At 33.5% G+C, this 9,294-nt stretch overlaps 1 protein-coding gene across 1 annotated transcript in view; it reads right to left on the reverse strand.

Moving 5' to 3' along the window:
* Positions 1–8,885, reverse strand: part of LOC121733500 (myosin-VIIa) — a 33,456-nt gene extending 24,571 nt beyond the window's left edge. Inside the window, exon 1 of the mRNA XM_042123760.1 lies at positions 8,676–8,885. The gene's annotated coding sequence lies outside the window, so the exon portion shown is untranslated. The remainder of the gene's footprint in view (positions 1–8,675) is intronic.
* Positions 8,886–9,294: the final 409 nt, after the last annotated feature.

The following is a 9,294-nucleotide window of genomic DNA, read 5'->3' on the forward strand; positions in this document are numbered from 1 at the left end:
TATAAAGTTTTGTAGGAATAGGGAAACATGAATCTTTTATCAAACCGGTGATGCGGGTAAACATACAACTATGTCAAACATCGCCTTTGTACAAGATAAAGATAAGAAATTGTGAAATATGTCTATTGTTTTAATTACCTTCTTTAGACAATGAAAAAATCGGCCAAGTGCGAGTTGGACTCGCGCACGCAGGGTTCCATACCATTATAGAGCAAAAATAGGTAACAAATGTGTTTATTGTATGGGGCCCCCCATACAAAAAACACATTTGTTACCTATTTTTGCTGCCCTTAATTATTTATTTTATTAAAATTTTATTATAAATTATTAAATTATAAATAAAACCGAGTATTTTCTGAACATTTCATGTAGATACATGAAATGTTTTTTGCTCGATATCAATAATGGCAATAGCAAAAAAATACTTTTGTTATATTATGGGCACCCCCTTTAATATTCAATTTATTTCGTTTTTAGTATTTTTTGTTATAGCGGCAACAGATATACACAATCTGTGAAAATTTCAGAAGCCTAGCTGTAGCGGTTCTTGAGGTACAGCCTGGAGACATACAGACGGACAGACGGACAGACAGACAGACACATCAAAGTCTTCCCGTTTTTACCATTTGGGTACGGAACCCTAAAAAGGTTTGGATATACGAGACTTTTATTAACTCTAACCAACTCTAACTTTTGTAAACAAAAGTCAAGCCTTTACGATAGCCAGTAGTTGGTCATAAATAAGGATTTTATTATCGTGCTATACATGAACATAAATCAGTAACGAAGAAAAGAAATAAATTAATACTAACCTAACGAATTACCGAAGCAATGGACAACATATTTTATGCAATAAACTGTACCATAGAAATAATACTGATTCATAATATGCACATGCTCAACATAGCGGACCTAAGTCATTTGGTCTGAAAATTACAATAATTCAATGTGTTTCGTGGTCTGTAGGTGTCGGTGTCGGCTGGGTTTGACGACATAATGCAATCAAACTACATAGGTCTCCCATCTGCCTATAAATCAATTTCTTTGTCTTCTAAATCTTTTCTAGTCTAAAAGGTATACGTAAAATCAATGTTACCTATACCATAGATCAGGCGCTTCCAAACTTATTTTGTTTACTGCCCACTTTGAGAACTAATTATGTTTTAACGCCCCTATTTTTTCGTTGCATCATCATTAAACGTGCCTATATTATGAGCCACTATCCAGTAACAACTGCTATGACAAAAACCATAGCTTCATCAAACAAGTAGCATACCGTTTGGTTGTACAGAATGTAAATGAGCCCCACGGCATTCCGAAGGGCCGTCGTCGGAAACGCGTCCACCTGTCTCCGCGGTTCACTGGCTGCGAATGCAAACACACCTTTATTGACTTATCGATTTGTTTCCATGACTATCCGATATATACGACATTAAACTGTTGCCTGCAACTTCATTACGCCACCATATTTTGTTTATCGCACGAGAATCGCATCTGCTATTTGCCGGAATAAAGGTGTTCACTGTTCATATTATACTAGACGTTCCGCGCGGCTTCGCCCGCGTAAATTCGATATTTCACTGACAAATTAGCCCACAAAAAAAATAGCCTATGATCCTTCACGTGGTCTACTTCTTATCTGTGCCGAATAATAGAAAAATTGCTCCAGCATTTCGTGAGACAAGCCCTTTCAAATAATTTCCCCCGTTTTTTCCACATTTTCCTCTATTTCTTCGCTCCTATTCGTCTTGGCGTGATAAAATATAGCTTATAGCCTTCCTCGATAAATGGGCTATCTAACACTGAAAGAATTTTTTAAATCGGAAATATATATATATATATATATATATATATATATATATATATATATATATATATATATATATATATATATATATATATATATATATATATATATATATATATATCGTTCTTGAGATTAGCGCGTTCAAACAAACAAACTCTTCCGCTTTATAATATTAGTAAAAGTACAGAATAAATTCTTTTCCGGGACTCAGAACGATTTGGATTTAATTTGCTAAAAGGAGATCTCCTTCTAGCAAATTAATCCAAATCGGTTTAGTGATATAGTAAAGATTAGTTACGAGTATTAAAGTATGAATGGGGAAGCTATAATTAAAATTATGTACTATACATTATAAATCATGCTTGATATTCATGAAAAAATATTTAATCTGTTATCAGAAAAGCTGTTATTTCTGACCACAATAAAGTAATTTTCGAGAAAGCTTCACTTACCTGTATTATAAATATATAGCTACAGGTTCTTTGTTTATTGACCCCACAATACCAGAGACTGTACAGTAGGATAAACATGAAATATTGTAGTAGTTATGTTAAATGTTTACGTTATCAAAATCCCGACTAAATTAAGAGTTAAGACTTTTGGCAAGTGGCGAAGTGCCTTTAATTTTTTTCATAGATGTGATCACGACTCATAATATTACGATGGCAATAATTTATATCACTATAATATTATCATTTATCATTATTATGACGTAGGTATATAAAAATGTAATTCAATTACATATTATAGCAATAAAAAGTTTCTTAGAAAACTGGAAAATATCGATGTAATGGCTCACACGTGTGTTGCAACTTGCAAGTGCGGACTGCGAGTGTCGCCGGTTGCAGATCGCGGAAATATCTTTCGTCATTCCAATCGTCATATTGTGCAATCTCACCGATCTTGTGATTAACGCCTGCATCGTGGAGGTGCTATGTTTTTGTGGGAAACAAGAGTTTTTTTATTTGAATTTTTTCAGAAACGATTTCAACAAAATCGTTTATGTAGTTTAAGCTTAAAGATAATATTGTTATGAGAGAAGAAAATAAGCTATAATATGCAGGAAAAATATTTTTATTGGTTAAAATAAGTTACTCTGAATTTATATATTAGGGTCGACCATTGATTTAGTGATTATGTATACTTATGTATTTTATGGTTATGTATTGACTATTACGATACCTACTCGTGTCTCAGGAAGGTCAAATTGTTTAACGAACAAAAAGTCAAATGACTAATATCAATAATAAATAACATGCCGTCAATGATATCATTATTACGTATTATAAAACTTGCTAGAAATATAAAGTTGAAAAGGAGATGGGCCTCTATATACTCCACTCGGGCTAACTTGTCGCTAGCAGTCATTGACTCCCTGTCAAAAACTTGTCATTTTCCATATAAACCGCGATTGACAATGAAGTGTCAGATATTGTCAATCGTGGTTTTATATGGAAAATGACAAGTTTTTGACGGAGTCAGAATGACCGTTAGCGATAAGTTAGCCCGAGTGGAGTATAGTAATCTTGAAACATCTATACCGATGCATACGCCATACAAAAAGTTTAATTTAATTATAGGTTTAAATATATCCTATCCATATCATAGCAATTCTCGTAATGAAGGTATTAAATATGAAGTTATATAAGCAGATGCAATATAGTCGTGTGACATGTAACAGAAATGTCACGTAACATGCAAGAAAGTCGCCGGTCCACGCGAGCCTGTTTTACATTAGGTAGTCCGTAGTAGGTACTACACCATCTGATGCCTTGCTGATTCTGACTATAATATCATTTCATTTAACATATAAAAAAATTGGAAGAAATAATAAAGAAGTACAGAAGTACAGAAACAAGTACAGAATTTTCGAAAAAAACTTTCAAATTCAAGTTGTAGACAGAATTTGGATAGTAAGGTTCGGTCCTAAACTCCTAACCTGATCAAAGGTTAACCTAATTTTAATTTGTTGCTGAATATCCCAAATTCCAATAAGTAGTAGTAATCATTCGAGCTAAACCCATCGCGCATTTAAATACTTACTCTCATTTAAAATCTCCAAACTATGCAAGACTTTAAATGTTATCTGTGTATTAAAATCGCCAGGGAACAAGTCGGATGAGTCACCGCTGAAGCTACTAGAATCTAGATACTAGATAATGTATTTTACTACATAACACAATATTACGAGGCAACTACGTAGGCGACCTTGATCAAGATATCACTGAGGTTAAAAAAACAGAAGATGCCTGAGAAAGTGTAAGTCGAGACGCGACGACGACGCAAAAGTGTCTCCCATTGTATACAAACGAGGGAATTGCGTCTTACGACTGTTAGTTAGTTAGTGACTGTAGGAAAATATCACGCGCTAGATGTTGCTAGCAAATTCGATGCGCCGAAATTCGATTCTCATACAGTATCAATTTTTTTTTGGCGTAAAGGCCATATCAGAGTAGACCGAATGATAGAGTATACCGACTTAGAACTGATGTTGAAATTTTTAAATTTGACGTATTATGACGAAAATCGTCGCTAGGGTTGTTAACATGTTACCTACGAATTTAAAACTATGACATATTCGCTGGACGTGTTCCTTTTTGGTCGTATTGTTGTTTGTGTTTTGGCACATGCGATTAAAATTGCCAGAATCCAATTTTGAAATCTTTATTTGAAATATTTAAAAATAAATTATATCAGCCAGCGCGAGGCACATTCCATTTATAATCCTAGTGAAACGTGTATATTATCAAAAATCAAAAATCAAAAAAAGTGTAGTTTTTGATTTTTGATTTTTGATAATATTAAGATTTAAGGTGGACTGGACATAAATCAAAAGTAATAATAATTAATGCAAACTATGAATTAAAGGCGTTTCTGAATTTCTACAGGTAGAAAAGACATAAAATATACGACATAATTTTTTTTTTGCTAATTTACGGTGCAAACCACAAGACAAAATGAAAAATTTAGATTAGTATGAAATGTAAATATAAGTCAATATACTAGCACTATTTACCAGCACTTTATGTATTTTTTTAATTATGATTTTATGCAAATAAATTAATAAAATATAAGAAAAATGTGGTGAAAAACGAAAAACAGCAAACGTTTTGTAAATTGTGTCGAAATTATTCGGATACACAATTAAATAGGGTTAACTCGCTAATTAGAAACGCACTTTCTCTCATAAAATTATGGTTGGTTAGTGTTACTATTTAAAACTATTAGTTCACTTTCATTTTCTCTCATATCTATACATCACTTGAAGAAACATGTTCGAGATTTAATATTAAACCATAATAATAATATAAATAGGAAAGTGTGTCTATCTGTCCGTTACCTCTTCGCGTACAAACCACTGAGCCGATTTTGCTGTTTGTATGGATATCTCCATAAATATTTTTGGGTCCCGGAAAAGGACATTGTCCTATAGTTTTTATCCCAGCAAAATGTACGGTTCCAACGCGATGAACGAATTTTTGCGCAACGGAGTTGCGGGCGTCGTCTACTCATTTTAGGTATATGATGGGGTTTTTGGATGAAATAAAAGCTATAAAGTCATCTTTTTGACGTATTTATAATCTTTTTAAACTCAATATAATATAATATTACGTATAAAGTAAGTAACTAACGGCCGTTCCCAATATTTGATCTATCTCTGGTTTTCGCCTACTAGAGATAGGAATAGCTCATAATTGACTTATAATATATGTCTCTAATGTCTAATGTGAGTTATTCCTATCTCTAGTAGGGCAAAACCAGAGATAGATCAAATATTGGGAACGGCCGTAAGTACGTAAATGACGGTTTTCTTTTCTAAGTAATTTCTAGATGCTAAAACCCTACCTAGTTACCTATGTAGTAATTGTATTCGTCAGACAATGAGTTGTGAGTTGTGACGCCTTGGTCGTTAAATTAATTGTTCACCGATCTATATTATTGATACAGTCAATTTAATCCAACTACTTAGGCATTAAACGCGCCTAGGGATCCGTAGCAGTCGTCGAATTCCGCCCAAATTAGCGAAAATAATATTTTGTACTTCTTTATAATGTAAGGTAACTGGTTAATTATGTTATTACGGTTACAAACATTATTTTAAACAAGTTCTAATATGCGATAGCGAGCTGTTGTCAGTAATCCAATTTGTGTAGTCAGCCTAACATAGAGTTCAATGGCACATTTCCGATTTCCCATCAAATGCAGTATGAACGTTTCCAAATAATGTTTCCTCTTTGAGCAGACAGGTCGCCGTCGTACGAAGCCTTAGGACTTGCATCAATACCGTATTACGTGCGCTTCTTATATTTCCATTGTCAAACATCAATTTCTTGTTGATTTTAAATAAATAACTAAAAAAATACAAACACTTTAGTTTATACATATAATGTCTCATTCTTCTGTCACTTCAGATCAATGATATATTATATAAAAAACCTTCAAATTATAATTGGCTGCGATTATTTTAAATCCAGATTCCCGGATAACAATTGTTTTATGAAAAGTGACAGGCCCTACGTGTAAATACGTCTTTATTACGTAACAATTATAAGATGATCTTAATGCCATTTATTAAGCAGGCCGGTTACGATTTTACAACTTCATGCAAGTTGTGGAAGTCTGATCCCTCGCGTATTTCGACCTTATTTTTGTGAAAGTGCATTCCTAAATGACGGAAGTATTTAGTAATTTCGTGTATAAATGTTGAACTTTTAATAAGACCAAACGAGTTTCGACTCGCTTTCATTCGTATTTATCATTAAAAAGCAACATTGATTTATATTACCGACTGAGAAAAATTTCCTTGCCTAATAATGATACCTTAGAATTTAGTTAAGAACTATAGTTATGATAAAGTATAAACACCAAAAGTCTGCTTAAATCTTCAAATGCTTTTGATGCCTTTTTACTGGATTTTTTGACATATTATGTTCATTTTTCTATGCGCAAACCTGCGCTAGTTTATTGTATAGCTAGTTTATTTCGTTAGCAAACGAAATCATTTACGTATTTATCAATAATATTTTTAATAAATTACAATAATTTTGTTACTAACAAATTATGGTCTTTATAATAAGTCATTTAACGAAAAAGAAAACTATTACAGTACTTTCGGAAAATCTATGACCATGAATGAAGTTTATATTTTGAAGACGTAATAAGAATACATTATTTATTAGGCATCGTTGACCGTGAAACAAAGTCCAGCTTTCTGACGAGTGAAACTTGGCTGTCTGGAAAAACCCGTTCAGACAATTCCAAGTGGACTCGCATCTAAATCTTAAACTTTATGTTATATATTATAATTATCAAGAATTAAATAATAACATACAAAATATTAAATAAATAAATATGTATCTAAAGTAATGTATGAGGAAAGTTGAAACTGACTCGACTTTTTCGGTTATTTGGAGTAAATACTTTTTGTATTTCACTTCGAATAAATGAGCGGTGTCGATCTAACAAATTAAATTATTAAAAATTCAAGGAAAGTTAAGGATAAAAAATTAACTGACAAGTTATGGTACAATAAAATTATTTTTTTCGAAAATGCGCCACCCGTTGAACTCTTTTCTATGGCGCTCCTTGCGTTGTCTACTTCCCTCCTTTTACGCGGGAATTTCGCGATAAAAACGATTTCAAATTGACGTAAATACAAAGATCTAAAGATTTTTTTTATATTTTTGAGATTGTCTATCGCTAAACATGATTATAATAAAGTTAGGACTTTGATAATATGAATAGAATGAAGTCAGCCGGAATTGAGGAGAATACTACATCAGGTAAGTTTTTATTTCCTACGTATGTTAAATTTTCTCACGTAATAATTAATTATTATTATTACTTAATAATATTAAGTAATAACGGGAAATATACGTTTTAGTCGGATATATAATATCACGCTCAACTTATGAAATTGTTGATGGCAGTCAATTTCTAAAGCATTCAATTAATTCTGTGAATCCTGCATTGGCAAATTTGGCATTTGTTGCTAATTGCCCTTTTAGTTTGCTTATAATTTGCATTGGCAATGTGCCCGATGGATTTCAACATCGATGAGCCGGACATCGCCTATTGGCTCTAAAGGCCAAATTGTCGAAATAGTGCGTTTTAGCCATGCATCATTGCATACTCGTATTTGTGAAATTCTTTAAATTCCCTTATCATGCCTACTTTTAAAAAGCATCATTTTATCGCCCAGGTTATGTTAAATGAATACACAATTCTACGGAATTAAATCCTGTTAGCTTGATTTTTCATTTCAAATGCACGATTCATTTACTATTTTATGATGGAATAGGGACAGATTACAATGAGTATCATCGTGTCCCACTTTCCGAGATTTGCCTCGTAATACATCACGATGAATTGAACTAACGGACCGATTTTAAATTCTTTGTTAATTTATTCAATCAACAATACTCGCTCATACGACCGGTAAATAGAGACCTGGAGTTGTGCATTTGATGACTCCCATTGTATGGTAATGAACGAGCGTAGGTAGTTTCTAAAAGTAAATAATTCTAATAAGATTCTGGAAGTGAAATTTCAGATCGTGAACAATTTTAACACACGTACAGAACTTTCCACTGCAACGGTAAATTTTGTATCGGCTCGAATATTACGCTAACTCGACAAATCTCACGTTTCTCGTGAAACCGTGTTGACTCAAGAGCGGCACAGCCTCACGCGCATCGCTCGGTGTCATAATTCACATGTAAACACCGCTATGCTACGTGGACTTCTACCATTTTCTGATATTTTGCTTCGAACGCCTCTCCTACTGTCAAGGTCGCTCGGGATTAGTTTCTCGATCACCTGACCGCAAAGTAAACAGCCGCGAGTAATAATGTCATCTGAAATTTACCGTTAAGATCCGCTGAGTCGATCAAGCGCCAACTCTCCTCCTCGTCATGTCACACTCACTCGATAGGATCGGCACTAAGTTTAATCACACACAAGCCCTCAGATATCCTCCGACATTTCGTGGTTTCGATGATTATTATTATTACTCGGCGACGGAGAGCGCACAAAACGACCAAATGCGACGGACCGTAAATGTTAACCTACCTGTAGCGCTTGCGTGTCGCACGGCGGCTCACCGAGCCGGGGGGACTGCTTTACCCACCGCTCTCATTCTATTTACATTATCAACTGTGTCAAATAACAAAAGAATACTTTTAAAATATATTTTATTGAAGAAAAAACACGATTTACATGAAAAAGTGCTAAAAATATATTTTAACGTCATGTTTGGCATGAAATAAGTAAGAAATCATGATAATCTAGGTTACGTTTATTGGAACGCCATCTATATTTATATTATAGAAATATGTTGTTATGACTTTATGCAAATGTCACAATTTTTTCAAAACACCGATAAACTCTTTATTTTCCCCTTTTAGTTTAGCGATCTTGACAGAATCTGAATCGTATGTATTATCTGAAGACGATGTGATAGTTTGGTTAATAGCTCTGTGAAGTGA

The sequence above is a fragment of the Aricia agestis genome, chromosome 1 (assembly GCF_905147365.1).
Source record: "Aricia agestis chromosome 1, ilAriAges1.1, whole genome shotgun sequence".
Taxonomy (NCBI): domain Eukaryota; kingdom Metazoa; phylum Arthropoda; class Insecta; order Lepidoptera; family Lycaenidae; genus Aricia; species Aricia agestis.